General features: G+C 39.2%; 1 protein-coding gene across 1 annotated transcript in view; it reads left to right on the forward strand.

Annotated features, from left to right (window-relative positions):
* The window catches only part of Rab2a (RAB2A, member RAS oncogene family), an 88226-nt gene that overhangs the window by 331 nt on the left and 70521 nt on the right, over positions 1-17374 (forward strand). The gene's annotated exons all lie outside the window — the stretch shown is intronic.

Genomic DNA, 17374 nt, shown 5'->3' on the forward strand with positions numbered 1-17374 from the left:
GGCGGCGGCGGCGGGCGCGGGTCGGGCGGCGCGGCGCCTCCCTTCCTCCCATCCTCCCTCGGTTCCCTGGCCGCCGCTCCATTTCCGCAGTGCTGGCGCTGGTGACGTGGGCGCTGCGAGCGGCCGCGGCCTGGCCGGGCCGGGCCTTCCCCGCTCCGCCCGGGCCCGCTGCAGCCGGGCCCGTGGCAGCCGTTTGCGAGTCCCGGAGAGTGTGACAGCAGGGCGGCGGTCCCCGGGGCCCCCGCCTTGACTGTCTCTGCGGCCCGAGGAGGGAGAGGGAAGCCGAGCGAATCGGAGCGTGACGGGCCCCGGTCTGGATTTTTGTGCCTGATCCCACCTCCCCGACCTGCACGCTTCCGCCTAGGCCTGGGCAAGGCGTACCCTGAAGTGGGGCAGCTTATTGAGAGAAAATTATTTAAAAAACAAACAAAAAAATTTTTAAGCACTCTCAACTTTCAAGTCCGAATAAGTCAGATCACATCACATGACTTGATGGCAGGGCTATTCCTTTCAGGGTCATTAAAGCACTATAGAGCCCTGGCGACTTTTGCCACGTGTAAGCTGGGGTTATTTGATTATTTGATAGTAATGCAAGGCGGGTCAGTGCTCAGGGTGTGAGCATACTCAGGTATGCTGATTGAGGACTGATTTTTTTTCCCCAGTTGTGTCAAGTCACAACTGCTGATTTTCGGGTGACCTCGTGTATATTTGAAGCAAAAAAAAAAAAAAAATCAGTTCCCAATTAAAAATATCCTAATAAGTTTCTCAAGCAAATAAACAAGCTTTTTATGAAATACTTTGAATACCTGCGATTTGGGCCTTACTTCGAGTCTAATAATAAACCTAAAGCTTGTTCAGGTGTTAAAACTATTAATACACCAGAGTCTGATTTCAGTGGTGACTGTTGCACAACCCTTTGCACAACTTTGGAAATGTAGAAGCAGCTTGAGGTTCCCCTATGATGTGGTAGTAGGCTGTATAAGTAACTGGAAGTATGTGGATTGCTGCCTAAAATAAAAACTTTCTGCTGTATCGTTTTTCAGAAAGGGTTTGTGTGTGTGTGTGTGTGTGTGTGTGTGTGTGTGTGTGTGTAAGGAAACTGGATCGTTTTCTTTGCAAGGTACTGGATAAAGCCATATTTTGTAAACTGGAAAGGAGGGATCTAAAACCACTGACTTACAAAAAAAAAAGAAAATTGGAGCTGTCAGATGAACTACCATATGCCTGGGTTTGTGAAACAGAAATGACTGACCGCTTGGTCGTCTCAGCAGTAGCAAAAATTGGGTTTCGAATTTGCATGGTATCTTGTTTTTATTGGGAATTTACTGTGGATTAATAAAGTAATGTAGTAATGTGCAGGGAATAATGGGACTACAAATAAGAACAAGCTGGTGCTCCATTCTCAGGAAATTGTCCCCATCCCCAAACAGTTGCTATGCATTTGAAGGGAAGGCACTCCTTTCTTGGCATTCTGTTCTGACCTAGTTCAGGCACTTGACTGCTTGACACTGGGCTGGAGAGTAGCACTTGTGCACACTCCAGTTCAGCTAGTATAGTTTAACATCAGTGTAATTTTCCTGAAATGTCTGTGTCAAGAGGTAAACTCCTGCTCATTCATGCCTTTACCTTTTTAGCTTGACCCTCAGTGGACTATAAAGTACCTGCCTGCTCTTCTAGCGTTCTTTCCCACCACATCACCTGCTCTTGTCTGTGATGCCCAGTGGCTAGTTTTGAAGCTTCCGGTGGTCCCTCCTCCTCCCTCTGTTTGGTCTGCCTTCTGCCACAGTCTTTCCCTGTGAAATTTTGTTAGTCTTGTGATAAAAGCCTTGCCCAGGTCTTCCAAATGCCTGCATAATCAACATATCTTGATCTCATTTATATGCCAGTGTTCTCCTGGTACCTTGGTTAGAAGTGACTACTTATTGTCTGGATTATATTTCTCAATTTGTGTCATCTTTTCTGAAGTGAATTCCAGACTGATTTTATAGGTATTTGTGTAGGCATCTGCATTTGCTTCTGTACTTCTTGAGGGTAGAAAAGGTGTTCTGTGTGGCTCTGTGCTTTAGGACAGACCTAGTCAAAGGTAGGTCTCATGGATTTGATTAAATTAACAAGGAGCCAAACAGACCACTCTCTTTCTGTTACTGTACGATAGTAATTTCAGTTTTAACCTCAATTCTGCTACCTTTTTGCTTATTGGTTTTATTCAAATTCTTCTATCATTTTATTTCATCGAGAGTATACTAACAAGTGTAATGTGATTTCTTCCTTTAAAAAACATGTTATTAACTTGATCAGTTTAGATCCATCTTATTTTTTAAGTCATAGTGTGAAAAACGTGTGTTGGAATGAAGGAAAATACTGAATTTCTTGTCTAATGCTCTTGATGTAAAATAATCATTCTTGGGCTTTTCTTCTCTGAGGTGTATGTGTCTAAATTAAGATTAAGGCCAGTGAGATGACTTAGTGAGTAAAGGCAGCTGTCACCATCACTGACGACCTGAGTTTGATACCTGGGACACACGTGATGGAGAGAAAGCTTTCTCTCGCGAGTTGTCTTCTGACCTCCACTCACGTGCATACACAGGTATCAATAAAAATGAAATGTCAACGCACTTTGATTTCCCAAAAGAAAGGAACCCACTGTGCGTAGTTTCACTTTCCAGAGATTCTTTCACAGATGAGGTTTTCTTTTTTAACATTTGCATGAGCAAGGTGTTGTTTTCCTATTGTAATGCCAGATGCAGTTAAAATGTAGTTTCTGTTTTTATTGGTAATATCTTTCTGAGAAATCGTTTAGAAAATGTGTCTGTACATATAAAGTGGAAAGTGTTTTTGCTTTGAGGAAGCCTGATCTAATAATATAAGTAGATGATTATCAAAAGAAAGAGCATGTTTCAGAAATCTGGCATCTCTGAGTTTTTAACCTTGTCACCAGTTCCTCCTGCTCCCTCGTCCAATGCACAAATGCACGAGCCAATTGTGTTTACTCCTAGCTAAAATTCTCTGTTTTCTCTTTGCCTAGATGATGTTAACACTTTGTTTTCTGACCGACTCCTGTTCATTTGTAAGAGAGTGAGAGACAGCACACTTCTCCTGTTGGATTATAGTGGTCTCTTCCTCCCTTCCCCTTCTCTGTTCCTCTGCTCTTCTTCTCCACTGAAGCTTTCAGTTTAAGTGATCTTTTTTATTGGGAAGGCTTTTCTTGTCACTAGTTTGTAAATAAGTTTGTATGTCCTGAGGGAGGTACTGCAGGGCCTTATTTAGGAGGTGATATTTGAACTGAGATTAAATAATGAGCACAGACAGATTTGTGATATAGGAAACAGGGAATGTCAGTAGTTCAAAAGAAGTACATACTTGAAGCATTAGGTGACCTGGGTTAGAGAGCTGAGAACTAATCACAACTGGAATCTTCTTTGTCCAAGATTTCATTATTTGAACTGTTGAAATTATGAAGTCTTTTAAATTTCTTTAAATTTTATGGGTATATGTGAGTGCATGTGTGTGTGCCTGTTGCCTTTAGAGACCAGAAGAGGATGTCAGATCCCCTGGAACTGGAGTTGTGAGCTACTGTGTATGGTTGTTTCAAACTGAACCCATGATCTCTGAAAGAACACCAAATGCCCATAACCACTGAGCTATCTCTCCAGGCCCCAAATTAAGGAATCTTAGGGGGAAGAAAAAATATATCATAACATGACTATATTTATTAATAAGCTCCCACTCTAATAAATTCCTCCCAGAGTTCCTTATTTATCCCCACACTCCTTTGACATCAGGGTTTGGTGACTATACCATAGGTCAGATAATTGCAAAGTGAAATTAAAGATCCTGTACCCCTAATTCAAAGTCTTATTTATTTGGTGAATATTATTTTAGAGCATTAATTCACATGTAAAACCATTGACACCTGGGAATCTGACAGCTGCCCTTCTGGGATCAAGTGGGCCGTGACCTTTCTTTAGTGAGCAGGAAAAAAGGCTAAGAAGGTCTTCCTTCCTTCCTTCCTTCCTTCCTTCCTTCCTTCCTTCCTTCCTTCCTCCCTTCCTCCCTCCCTCCCTCCCTCCCTCCCCCTCCTTCCTTCCTGGAGGAAGAGCCACCTGAACAGTACAGAGTCAGTGACCACAGGAGTGGTCACCAGCATTAGATTCAGTCGAGACCAGACTGTTGGTGAAAGGGTGTGATGTGTGTGCTTTGTACACTGCTGGATTAGGAGGTGAATGTGATGCGCGGGGCAAGTTACAGAAACGTGAACTGTACGTGCATTTCTGCTCTTTGAAGATACATTTTAAAATATATTGTGCACCTAAGTAGAAAAGGTCCTAAACACTGTGTTTAGCAGTTACTTCTGGAGTGGAGAGAATTCAGCTTGTATTAGGAAAGTTGGTATTGGTAAAATGAGGTTTTTCTGTACTCTTTCTGTTTTTGTTGTTGCTTTTGAGACAGGGTCTTGGCTGGCCTGTTACTGTGTGTCCTATTTTGGCCACAGGCTCATGGGAGTCCTCCTGCTTCAGTCTCCTGAGTGCTGGAATTATAGGCATATATCACCATGTCCAGATGCTAGCTTCTAAGTTTTAATATTGTATTATCTGTTAAGTTTTAATATTGTAGTATTAGTGTCCATGTTGTTGTCTGCCCTGTGTCCATTCCCCCACCAAGTTTCCATCATGTCTGTCAGTTTTGTTATAATCAATGTATTTCATGGCGCTGGGTATTTGGGGGAAAGTTTTCAGTTAGTAAGAATCACTACTTGAATAAACCCCATGGGCTACTACTATACTGCCATGCACCAAGCTTATGCCATTTCACTTCTCTGCTCATCCTTAGTCTTAGAGGCTGTGTCCTTAATTCAGAAGACATGGAGCCTCCTCATTTCATCTTGACTTCTAATTTTCTGTTAAACCTTCTCACTTGATTTCATCTTCTTTGCTTGTAAGTAAAAGATGTTTCTCAAAAAGATGCTTGATTCCCTGTGCTGTCACAGCCCAGAAGTCACCTCCCTTTAGTTCCTGTTCCTGCATGTTTCTTCTCAGATTCTCTTGAGATGTTTTACTAGTTCCACAGTGGCTTTTTATTTTTTAATAGTGTTTGTTAACAGTAGTAGTACTACTTTAATATACCTCTCCTGGTCAGTGGCGATCCTTTGTATTAGTTGTTCTAAATTGATTCTTTTTTGCTGATGGACTTCTCTGTTTTGTGGATTTTTTTTTAAACATACTTCCTAAGGAATACCGAGACTACGTTTATGTCGACTTTTGTAAAACCTTAGCTTTTAGCACTTTCTAGGTGGTAAATTGTCAGGAAGAATTTTTAATGCTTTTTATAGTTTCTGTGTAATATCAGTGCAATGTTGTTTATCCTTAGCCCTTGGTTTGGGTGACTTTTTCTTTAATCTTACTTTATTGCTTATTATTTATTGAGAGAGAATCTCATCATATAGCCTAAGTTGGCCTCAAGTGATTCATTCTTCTCCATCCTACTCAGTGCTGGGATGACAGACTCATCTCCTTGTTTGGCTTTGGTTTTGGTTTGGTTTTGTATGTGTGTGTGGGTCCTGTTTGGGGGTTTTGTTGTTGTTATTGTTTGTTTTTTATAAACATATTTCACACAGCCCAGGCAGGCCTCTGTTTCTTGGTGCCGGGAAGAGTAATGTTGTAAGGATCCTCTTGCTCTCCCCTTCTGAGTGCTGGGGTTGCAAGGCATGACCACTTGGCACAGTCTGGTTTGTTGTTGTTGTTAGGTTTTTTATTTGTTTGTTTTGTTTTTGCTTTTTAGTTATGGTCTTTGTTTTGTAACATAAGTCAGCCACAATCTCAGATCCTCCTGCCTCTGTCTCCGAATGCTGGAAGTACTGGCTTGTACCATTGGTTCTGTTATCTATTAATCCCTCAAAACATTCATCAGGTTTCTATTTTATGAAGAAAAGCAAGCTATGTTGATTAGAAAGAGTTACTTTTAGCATGTGGTAGAACAAAGACCTTGGGCTGTCTACTGTGCTGTGGTGATCTGGCTTCATTCCATTTGGCATCTCCTGCCTCAGTTTTACCTTTTTTTTTTTTGAGACAAGGTCTCACTTTATGGCCTGTCTGACGTGGGACTTCCTGTATAGATCAGGCTAGCATCAAATGCATAGAGATCACCTGCCTCTACTCCCCAGGTGCTAGGATTAAAGGGGTGTACCACCATGCAAGACCCCTCCGTCTTGCTATTTATAGCTGTGATAAAGCTTAGATTTCTCCCAATTATCTTAAATATTCTTTCTCTCTCTCTGTCTCTCTCTCTCTCTCTCTCTCTCTCTCTCTCTCTCTCTCTCTCTCTCTCTCTCTCTCTCTCTCTCTCTCTCTCTCTCTTTTGTTTTTCGAGACAAGGTTTCTCCATATAGTTTTGGTGCCTGGCCTGGATCTCACTCAAACTCACAGAGATCCACTTGGCTGGCACCACCACCACCCAGCTATCTTAAATATTCTCATCTTCAGGTATAGCTGATGGTGACTGTTGTCTGTGACCAAATTTAGAGAGAAAGAGAAAATGAATTATTGATGGCTGTGTTATTGCAGCCAGCTCCTTGAAGGCAGAATGATGCCTGGCACATTATATCATCTTATGAATGATACATGTGTGATATGTAGGTTTTGCTGGACAGGCAGCATGGCATTTACCAAATTATTTTTCATTTCCAGAAATTGTAAAGGACACAGAAATTAGTTCTATGTAAATGGGGGATATGGGCTATATTAATTTTCGTTGTTACCATAATAAGCTACTAGAAAATTAGCAGCTCAAACAAATTCATCTTTGCATTCCACAGTTCAGATGTATGGCATGTCTGTCTTGGCAAAAGTCAGCCCTTTGGCAAGGCTGGGTTCTGTTCTGGAGAGTCCTTGCTCATTCACGTTGTTGGCAGAATTTAATTCCAATAGTTGTAGTTATAGGGCTCCTATCCCTGTCTCTTTGCTGGCTGTCATCTGAAGGCTTTTTCCAACTTTTCATAGCCATATATACATCACACACATACACACACACAAGAGAGAGAGAGAGAGAGAGAGAGAGAGAGAGAGAGAGAGAGAGAGAGAAAAGAAGAAGAAGAAGAAGAAGAAGAAGAAGAAGAAGAAGAAGAAGAAGAAGAAGAAGAAGACAGAGCTCTGATTCTTCTTCTCTCTCTACAAAGGTAGTAACATACAGTTGTCCACATTTTTTCTTGTGTCTTGTCTTTTTGTTTTATTTCATTTTGTTTTTCCAAGACAGAGTTTCTCTGTGTAACAGCCCAGATTGTCCTAGAGCTCATCTTGTAGACTGGGCTAGCCTCGAACTCACAGCCTCCCTAGTGCTGGGATTAAAGGTGTGAACCACCATGCCTGGGCTGTGTGCTGTTTTTCTAAATCTTCTTGTGTTTTCTGGTTAATCTAGGAGTCTCCACTTTTAAAGATGCATGTAATTAGGGTTCATCTGGATAAGCAAAATAACCTTTCCTTTTCCGGATTTTGATTCTTGTTTTTGCTTTTGTTGGTTGGTTGTTTGTTTCTAGGCCTCACTGTAGAGTCAAGGCTGGTTTCAAGCTTGCAGCAGTCCCCCTTCTTCAGCCTCTAAGGCTGGACTTACAGGCATCATATCCAGCGGCTGTAACTGCTTGCATAAGGCAGTCTCTCTGCTGCTGTAACTCATTGTATCTGAACAATAACATCCACAGAGAGATTACTTTTTAGTTGAGGAATTGGAAGCTGTCATCGCACAACACTGCTCATAACTGACTAAGCTGGATTTGAAACCCGAGTCTTTCCGACTTCAAAGTCTGCTCTCTCTCCTGTATTGTGCTGATTCTTTTGATTCTCCTAAATTCCTTATCAAATTGTCTTCTATAGGTTTGCTAATCTCTTGGTTTGTTGAGTTGCTATTGAGTGCTGCATAGTTCTTTAGTCCCTTTATTTAAAGAAATAATACATGCACTCATATAATCAGGGCAGAGTTTTAGTGTCTTTATAGCATGGGAATGAAGACATTAGATTAGATATGTGTGTTAGGTACTTTTCTATTGCTGTGACAAAACACTATGACCAAAGCAGTGTGTAAAAGAAAGGGTTTAATTGGGCTACTATTTCAAGGTTAAAATTCATGATGACAGAGCAAAGGCATGGTGGCAGAAACAGCTGAGAACTTACATCTTGATCCACAACTATGAGGCAGAGAGCAAGGGAGCACTAGGAATGTCTTTTTTTGTTCGTTTTTGAGCTGAGGCTTGAACCCAGGGCCTTGCGCTTGCTAGGCAAGCACTCTACCACTGAGCTAAATCCCCAACCCTAGGAATATCTTTTGAAACCTCAAAGATTGCCCCCAGTGACAAACCTCTTCCAACAAGGCCACACCTCCTAATCCTTCCCAAATATTTCCAAGTAGGTGCCAAGTATTCAAACATAGAAGCCTATGGGCACTGTTCTCATTCCAGATATGTGGCCGTGAACTGAGTAAGAAATGGAAATAGCTCATCACCCCTTTGTTTTGTTTTCTTGAATGTTTGTGTACTTACCTGATGTTTGTGTTAAAAACCAACCCAGATTTGACCATGCTGCCTAGTATCCAAATAATACAGATTAAAAAACAAGTTAGTTTGCTCTCTATGAGTCCTAATATATGGATTTCTTTCTCCAGCCTCCACCCCCATCCCTACCCTCCACCCCCATCCCCACCCTGCCCAGGACATTTGTGCTGACCTTGCTTATTTATGGCCAAGTGGTACTTTTTAATAATCTGCTTTGGTCTGTCTTCAGCATTCCTAGCCTGTGTTGTGTTTTCTTGGACTTACCATATTTTGTTTTGTATCTAGATGGTTTGTATAAGCTTCCTTCCATCTCCAGCTCCACTAGTGATTTTTTTCCCTGTACTTGTGCATGTATTTGTGTGTGTACACGTGTGTAGGCATGTGTGCATATGCACATAGAAGTCAGAAGTTAATGCTAGGTGTCTCTCTGCACTTAAGTGTTTCTTGGGAGAGTGTGTTTTTTGTTTTCTTGAGACAGAGTCTCTAGATGAAGCTGGAGCTCACCAAATTGGCTAGACTGGTTGGCCAGCAAGTTCTAGGGACCCTCCATCTTTGCTGCCTACTTCTCTCCCCACTCCCCCCAACCCTGCACTGTATTACAGACACTTCACCATACCAGGTCGCATGCTTGTTTGACAAGACCTTTACTGTCTGAACTGCCTTCACAGCTTCCACTAGTGGTTTTTCTTTATTTTCAAAGACTCAGGATTTTATTTTAGGGCAGACCTGAATGATTATAAGCAACAGAAACCCACTTCAACTAGATGAGGAAAGAAACTAAAAATTCTAAAGATGAGAGCACAGCACAGTATGCAATATGCCCATAATCTCAGCAAGTTTGATATTGAGGCAGGATTAGGAGTTCCAGGCCATTCTGAACTTCATAGTGAATTTGAAGCCACGTTGGGCTATATAGTGAAACATTGTTTCAAAATAATACTAATACTAAAAACTAATACTACCCAAAATAGGCTTATAGAATACAAGAAAAACTGTAAATTGAGGTATCATGGGTGTTTGTTTACTGAGAAAGCTTGCTTGAAGTACTTGTGTGAAATGATGACCTAAATTGTTACAGGATAATAAACTCAGTCAGATACTGAGATAGAGACCTGGTAAGTTTTAGTAATAGCGGAAAGTCGATTGACTGACCCTCTCTCCATGTTTTTCCCTATCTATTGGCCTGGGAAATCACTCCTCTCTCTTCCTGTCCCTCTCTAGCAGACCTCCTTGGTTCTTCAACAACTCTATCCCGGTCAGCCAGTTGCTGACTCCATCCTTCAACTCAAGGTGACTTTATATCGGCACAGTGGAATGGCTGTAAGAACAATTGTCCTACAGCATTTCCCCCTTTTGTCTAAATAAAAAGGAAAGGTTTTAACTCTAACATAGTAAAACTATATATAATAAGAACAATTTTCAAGTAAGAAATACATTCACGATGTCCAGTCCATTAGTATTTGGAAAATTCAGAGAAAATACTCTATTGTCTATTCTATCTTAGTGAGTCCAAAGTTTTGTACCTAATTTATTTATGTATTTATTTGTATTTTTTATTGATTTATTTTTCTATTATCAGCTTGATACAGTATAAATTCTTATCCCATTAGTGAAATGTTTCATTGAGGCTTGCCCAGTAATTGAGTAAAACCAAAACTTATTATAAGCCACAGTCATTCTAGAGTCCCCCCTGCTATATAGCCTCCCTAGTTCTGTGGGTTGCAGTCTGATTGTTCTTTGCTTTATATCTAGAATCCACTTATGAGTGAGTATATACCATGTTTGCCCTTCTGGGTTTGGGTTACCTCACTCAGGATTATATTTTCTAGTACCATCCATTTGCCTGCAAATTTCATGCTGTCATTGTTTTTCTCTGCTGAGTAATACCCCATTGTATATATGTACCACATTTTCTTAATCCGTTCTTCAGTTGACCGGCATCTAGGTTGTTTCCAGGTTCTGGCTATTACAAATAGTGCTGCTATGAACATAGCTGAGCATGTATCTTTGTGGTGTGATTGAGCATTCCTTGGGTATATGCCCAAGAGTGGTATGGCTGGGTCTTGAGGTAGATCGATTCCTAATTTTCTGAGAAATTGCCATACTGATTTCCACAGTGGTTTGTACCTAATTTATTTTCTATCATAACTAAGGAGAACTATAACTGCTGAATTTTCAACCCCATGAGAGATTTGAGAAGGATATAATATTACCTGAGTAAACAGGAAGTACAGAGCAAGCAACTTCCAAAACTAAGAAATGACAGAGACATCTGGCTGCCTAGACAGGTTCCTCTGTAATGTCGGGGCATCCATCTTCAGCTTACAGGCCTAAAATATCTGATAGACTATTCTGTGAAGCAGGAATTCTGAAAGACTGTCCTACCTTGTCTTGGCAAAGTTCAGCAGTTGCCTTCTTTTGTGTCCTGCTTGTCCAAATTGGACAGCATACTGTCAGCAGTCGAGGCAAGGGCAGTTTCTTTGCCTGGTAGCTAACTATGCCACAAATGAGAGCAAACTCCATATGGTGGTTCTTTGATACCTGTCATCCTCTTTTGAAGTAAATTGGTGCTTCCAGGAGCAGACATAACTCACTGTCGTGAAAAGCCTTATGTTATTAAAACATTAAAATGCCATAATCTGTAGTTCTCAAGTGTTTGAAGATCATCTATCTACTTAAAATATGTCTGTGGTTGACCTTGAAAACACACCTAACATGAATGTAAGTTATAGATGAGTAACAACTAAGCCATATTTCTTTATTATCCTAAATAGCTTTCAAGGACTAGAACTTTACATTTTTAAATGAGCTGCATAAGTACAGTACCTTAAACAAGACATAGAAACATAGTACAGTGTAACAAAAGTAAGTTTAAATTTGTATCAATATACAAAAATCCATACCAATATAAAATATTTGAGACTAGTAGTTGCTTTTTTAGTTTAGAAGTAGATTCAGTTATCTACCCTTTTATCATATCATTTCTGTGTTTTCCCTTTTTCTTTTCAGAAAGGGATCCCAGAATCTAACCTCCTTTGCTTAGTTTCCTCCCAGACTATGACCAACTTGCAACTAACCCTCCTAAACAATGACAAACATCTATAACTCACCAAAGACCAAAAAACCACCCATCCCACCTCTTGGGAATGTGGGCATTGTGTTCTTAAAATTACTTTCTGCTGTCTGTAGGTGACAGCATCTTTAGGGGACCCTGAGACAATTGGGATATTTTCAAGTCCTAGGAGAGCTGGCTGTTGTCCAGTCTTGGTGTGATGGGAAAGTGCAGGCAGGGCTCATCTGAAGTCCCGACTGGAGCAGTCTATGAGCCTGGACCATCTTAGCTAACTGCTTTGAAGTTATTGTGAGCAGTTTGTAGTGCAAAGATGATCTTGGGTAGTAATTGTCAGCTTAGTCACGCTGCCACAATCCAGATGGGGCCCCATCATTGTGGGGCCCCAGTATCCTTTTGGAGACTTAAAAGGTTGCTGTTAGGAGGGGTTACGGTTCACTGCAGAAAACTTAAACATTTTAAATGTCATATGCAGCAGTTATCAGAGAACCTAAAACCACAACCTATTAAATACATCCGGGGTATATAAACTTAATTCCTAGTTACCTGCTTCAGAATCAAGCCCAAAACCACATACAGGAAGCTAGATGAAGCTTATTTCTAGAATTAGTTAGTACTCTATATTAATATCACAACAGAAGGTTTAAATATATATGTATATTTGAAATATATATATATATAATCTTAAAATTTTCAGGGTAATATTTATACTTTAAGAAAATTAGAGAATCAAAATAAAGCCAAAGGATTATGATTTTAGTGACAATAGAATAGTCTCTAATTTTGGTTTTTCTTCTGTTTGTACTAGGTGGCTCTTCTGACATGAGACAGACATTTGGGATTTTCCTTTAATAAGCATGCTTGAGGTTAGAGAAGAAGAGAGTTATATTCCAACTCTATAACCAGTTTTAATTTTTAATTGAATTGGGACTACAAAAAGACCATCTGCCTTATATGTCTTTAGAGAGCAGTAGAAACAAACATTTGGGAAGATTTATGAGATTTTATCCTATTAGAAATGTGCTATGCCATTTTACCCTTTTTTTATTTACCCTTTTTCTTGGGACATTTTGTCTGGATGATTTGTCCTTCTTCAGATGTCTTATTTGTCAGTGCTTTTCAGATTCTTTAATTGGTTGCTTTTATTTTCCTGGAAAGATAAAAATAAAACCCTGCCCCGACCTTAACTTTGGGGTGTTTCCCTTGGCAGGTTGAATGACTAAGCTGCTTGATGAACTATCACATCTCCTAATCAAGACATCCCTCTTATTCAGATCTAATCTTTATCAATATTGGTTGTATCTATAGCTTTCCTTTTTATGTGGAAACAAAAGCAAAACCTATTCCACAATGTAACACTTACCCCAGTTTCCATTCTGAAGTCAACATATCCTTAAAGTAAGTTAATAAAGCATTGTTTAATCTATCTCTGGGGGTCTTTGTTACCCCTTTTTGTTTATTAAAACTATCTTTTAAAGTGTGATTGGATCTTTCTCTAACTGCTTGCCCTGTAAGATTGTTGTATGGTATATCTGAAACATAACTCTATGTTGCAATATGCCAAAAAAAAAAAACCTGTTTCATTTTACTAGAGGCATATAATGGAGCATTATCAGTCTTAATTTGTATAAGTATTTCCATAATGGCCATAACTTATTATAGATTCAGCCTTCTCAGAACTCAAAGCAGTTGCCCATTGAAATTCTGAATATTTATATATAGTATGGTGCACATACTTTAATTTTCCAAACTCTGCAAAGTGAAACACATCCATTTGCCAAATTTCATTTCTTTGAGTACACTTTGGAGTACTTCCTGCAAGTAGTGGACTTGGTTATACAAAGAACAAGTAGGACATTTCCTTATAATTTCCTTAGCTTGTTGCCAAGTGATAGAAAAAACCCTTTCTTCAAACTTTTAATATTAACATGGTGTTTCTTTTGAAATTCTGAGGCTTCTAGCACATTTCCTACCAATGATGAATTTCATCATTACCTTGTGCTAGAGGATAAACCCTTATGGGATCTGATATGTGTTATATAGGAAGGATGATTTCTATTTCTGATTATTTATTGTAATTGAATAAATAACAAAGTTAATTCTAAATCTTCTGGAATAAGTTCAGTGGCTTCAATATGTAAAAGAACTTGTTCATCATATTAAGAGTCAGTATAAGTACATTAAGAGGTTCTGGAAAATCTAATAATACCATGATAATAACATATAATTCTGACTTTTGAATGGAGTCATAAGTGCTTTGAGCCACTTTACTTAAATTTCTTGACTTATAAACTGCCTTTCCTGATTTATTTGCATCAGTATAGAATGTAGGAGCTCCAGAAATTGGTGTTCCTCGAACAGTGTGAGGAAGAGTCCAATTAGTTCTTTTTATAAACTAATGTCTCTTACTTTGGTGATATTTGTTCTAATCTTACCCAAGAAATTACTGCAGACTCTTTGCCAGGTTTTTTTTGGTCCAAAATGAGGCAATTCAGCATTAGTAAACAGTACCACAATTTCTGCTGGGTCTATTTTCATTAATTGATGAAGTCTCAATTTTCTTTTCAGAATCAATTCAGAAAGCTTTTCTCCATTTTTCTATAGGTCTTTAATTTTTTGTTCTGTTTATGTGTCAAAAGCATCCATTCTAAAATATTATCTTCTCTCTGCATATAAATTCCTGTAGGAGAATGCATAGAATCAGTATGATCCAGATATAATCAAGCTCTGGACCCAAGTGATCCACATGTGCATCCTATAGTTTGTTTTCTACCAAAGCCAATTCTCTCTGAGCCTCAGCTGATAATTTCTTGGACTATCTTTAAGTCCTTATAACTTTGTAAGGTTTGAAATAAATTACTTAGCTCTTGGGTTGATAATCCATTTCTGAACTGTAGACACTTAATATCACCCAGCAATTTCTGAAAATCATTAAGAGTTCGTAATTGATCTCTCCTGATTTGTACTTTCTGTGGTTGACTTTTTTGTAAACCTATTTTATATTCTAAATAATTAATAGAGTCTACTCTTTGTATTTCTTTTTTTTTTTTAAAGATTTATTTATTTATTATGTATACAGCATATATGACTGCGGGCTAGAAGAGGGCACCAGATCTCATTACAAGTGGTTGTGAGCCACCATGTGGTTGCTGGGAATTGAATTCAGGACCTCTGGAAGAGCAGTCAGTCTCTTAACCTCTGAGCCATCTCTCCATCCCCCCTACTCTTTGTATTTCTTTAGAAGCAATTTGTAATCCCCAGCAAGGCAAAATTTTCCTTATTTTGTCAAGCATTTTTTCCTAAGGCATCAGCCTCTGAATCAGCTAGTAAGATATCCATACAATGGTAAATTATAGATTGAGGAAACTATGAATTATTTCCAATGACTGTGCACAATATATTAAGTCAAGGTGGGACTGTTTAACATACCCTGTGGAAGAATTTTCCACTGGTACCTTCTAATTTATAGTAATTTAATTCCCAAATTATTATAAGTAGATACTGTGAAGGCAAATTTTTCTCTGTCCTGTTCTTGTAAAGGTATAATAAAAAAGCAGTCTTTAAATCAATCACCATAATAGACTATCCTTTAGGTAATGGAGAAGGCGGGGGAATTCCAGGTTTTAAAGAGACCATTGGCTGAATCACCTTATTAATATCTCTTAAAGCTGTTAGCATTCTCTATATTCCAGATTTCTTTTTAATGAACAACATAGGAGAATTCCAAGGACTGGTCAATTCTTCATTATGTTGAGCATTTAGCGGCTCCTATACCAGCTTTTCTAATGCCTGTAGTTTTTCTGATGTCAAAGACCATTGTTTTACCCAGACAGGTTTGTCAGTTAGCCATTTTAAAGGTAGGGCTGTTGGTACTTTTGAAAGATCAGCAACTATTGTGCCCTGTTTTTAGGTACAACCTGAACAGTTTGTGACTGTTCTTGATAATACTTTTTAATATTTCTCTCAAAAGCATTCTCTATTTTATGGTTTGTTTCTGAGATTGGAGGAATGCTAATCTGTGTTTTCCATTACTGCAACAAATCATGTCCCCATAAATTCATTGCTATGTTAGCCACATACAGTTTTAATTTTCATGTCTGTCTTTCTGGCCCTATACACCTGACCCATCTTGCACTTTGTTTTACCTGAGATAAAGTTCCAATTCCTAGAAGTTGAACATTTACCTGAAAAGGACAATTTGGATGACAAAATTTTGGTCAAGTTATTGTTACATCTACACCTGTTTCTACCAAACCCTCAATTTTGCTGCCATTTACATGTATTTTTAGCTTTGGTCTCTCACCATTTATAACAGTTTGCCACAGTACTTCTTTTCTGGTCTCTCCTAAACTTTTTGTTGTGTCTATAGAAGTTGTTTGTCTTTGGTCACATCCAGAGCAGTGTGTTTTTTAACAGTGAATATTAAGTCTTTCAATTGCTCTGTGGATGAGTTTCTCCAATGCCAACAGGGAATGATTGAGCCAGATTTGATATTGGTGCCTGCAGGAGGCCCCTCAGGGTGTTTCCCAATGGCAGAAAGTTACCCTTGTTTATCTGCATTCATTAGCCCAATGCTGGCCTTTGTCATACCTGCATACTCCAAAAAGCTGGGACCTTCTATTTGGATTATCTCTGGAAAAAACATTGTTTCTAGGAACTCCTTACATACAATCCCCTTTCAAATGACCTTGTTTACCACAATTAAACCACCTGACATTTTGTTTTTCTTAAAATTTCTAGAAATTACTTCTCCTGTCAAAGCAGCATCATAAGCATGAGATCCAATATTAGCTGCATTTCAGACCCATCTATGTTGATCTTGCCTTTGAAGGCTTATTCACCCTTTTGCATTCTGTAATTAGCATTTTCAAAAGCCAAAGATTCTTTTTAATATTTGTCTAACTTCTGGATTGGATATCATTCTATTTACAGCTGAAGTCAATCTTTGTAAAAAAAATCAGCGAAGGCTTCTTTTGGCCTTGTATAACTTTAGTAAATGACTCAATCCTCTTTTCTGATTCTTCAACCCTGTCCCAAGCATTCAAAGCTGCTATATGGCATGGGACCCAGGTTTGATCATCAAATGGAGACTGTCTTTGGAAATCAGCATACTGGCCCTCACCAAGGAGTTGATCTTGGGAAATTTCAATACCTCTAGCCCTACTTTGTTGTTCTATGACCCTAGCTTCCTCTCTCCACCATGTTTCCCATTGTAATTGAGGACCAGTTTCCAATATTGTTGTAACTAAATCTTTCCAGTCTTGTGAAAAATTGGGAACCCACAGTGGTTTCCTAGTGAGATCTGAGCTTGCTTTACCCAGCAGGGTTGCATAATGGGATGGCTTGACCACATGTGTGGTTACTAGGTGTTTGGAAGGGTCTGCACTTGGCTGTGCAGTGCGCTTTGATCTAGCAAGGGGGAGGTCTTCTGCCTCACCCCTTGACGTTCCTATAAAAAGCCCTTTAGAAGACAGAGATTTTGATCCATGTCCTCCCAAAGCTATCCTGTGTTTCAGTCTGTTTCTCTCCCCACTATATTTCTATCTACAAATTCCTTATGTCTCTCTCTTCTTTATAGGAACCATGTAAAAGGTGGGAGCTGGCCTCCCACAATAATTCTGTTCCAATTTGCTCATGAGTTTAACACCTGCCTCACAAAGGGTAAATGCATACCATGTGAAATGACTGCCTCCTTAAATTTCTTCAAGTCTAACATTTTCTATAGGATCCAAATTAACTTCTGCATAGCCCCAGGGGTTCCTATCATT

Source organism: Onychomys torridus, chromosome 2 (genome assembly GCF_903995425.1).
Source record: "Onychomys torridus chromosome 2, mOncTor1.1, whole genome shotgun sequence".
NCBI classification, from domain to species: Eukaryota; Metazoa; Chordata; class Mammalia; order Rodentia; family Cricetidae; genus Onychomys; species Onychomys torridus.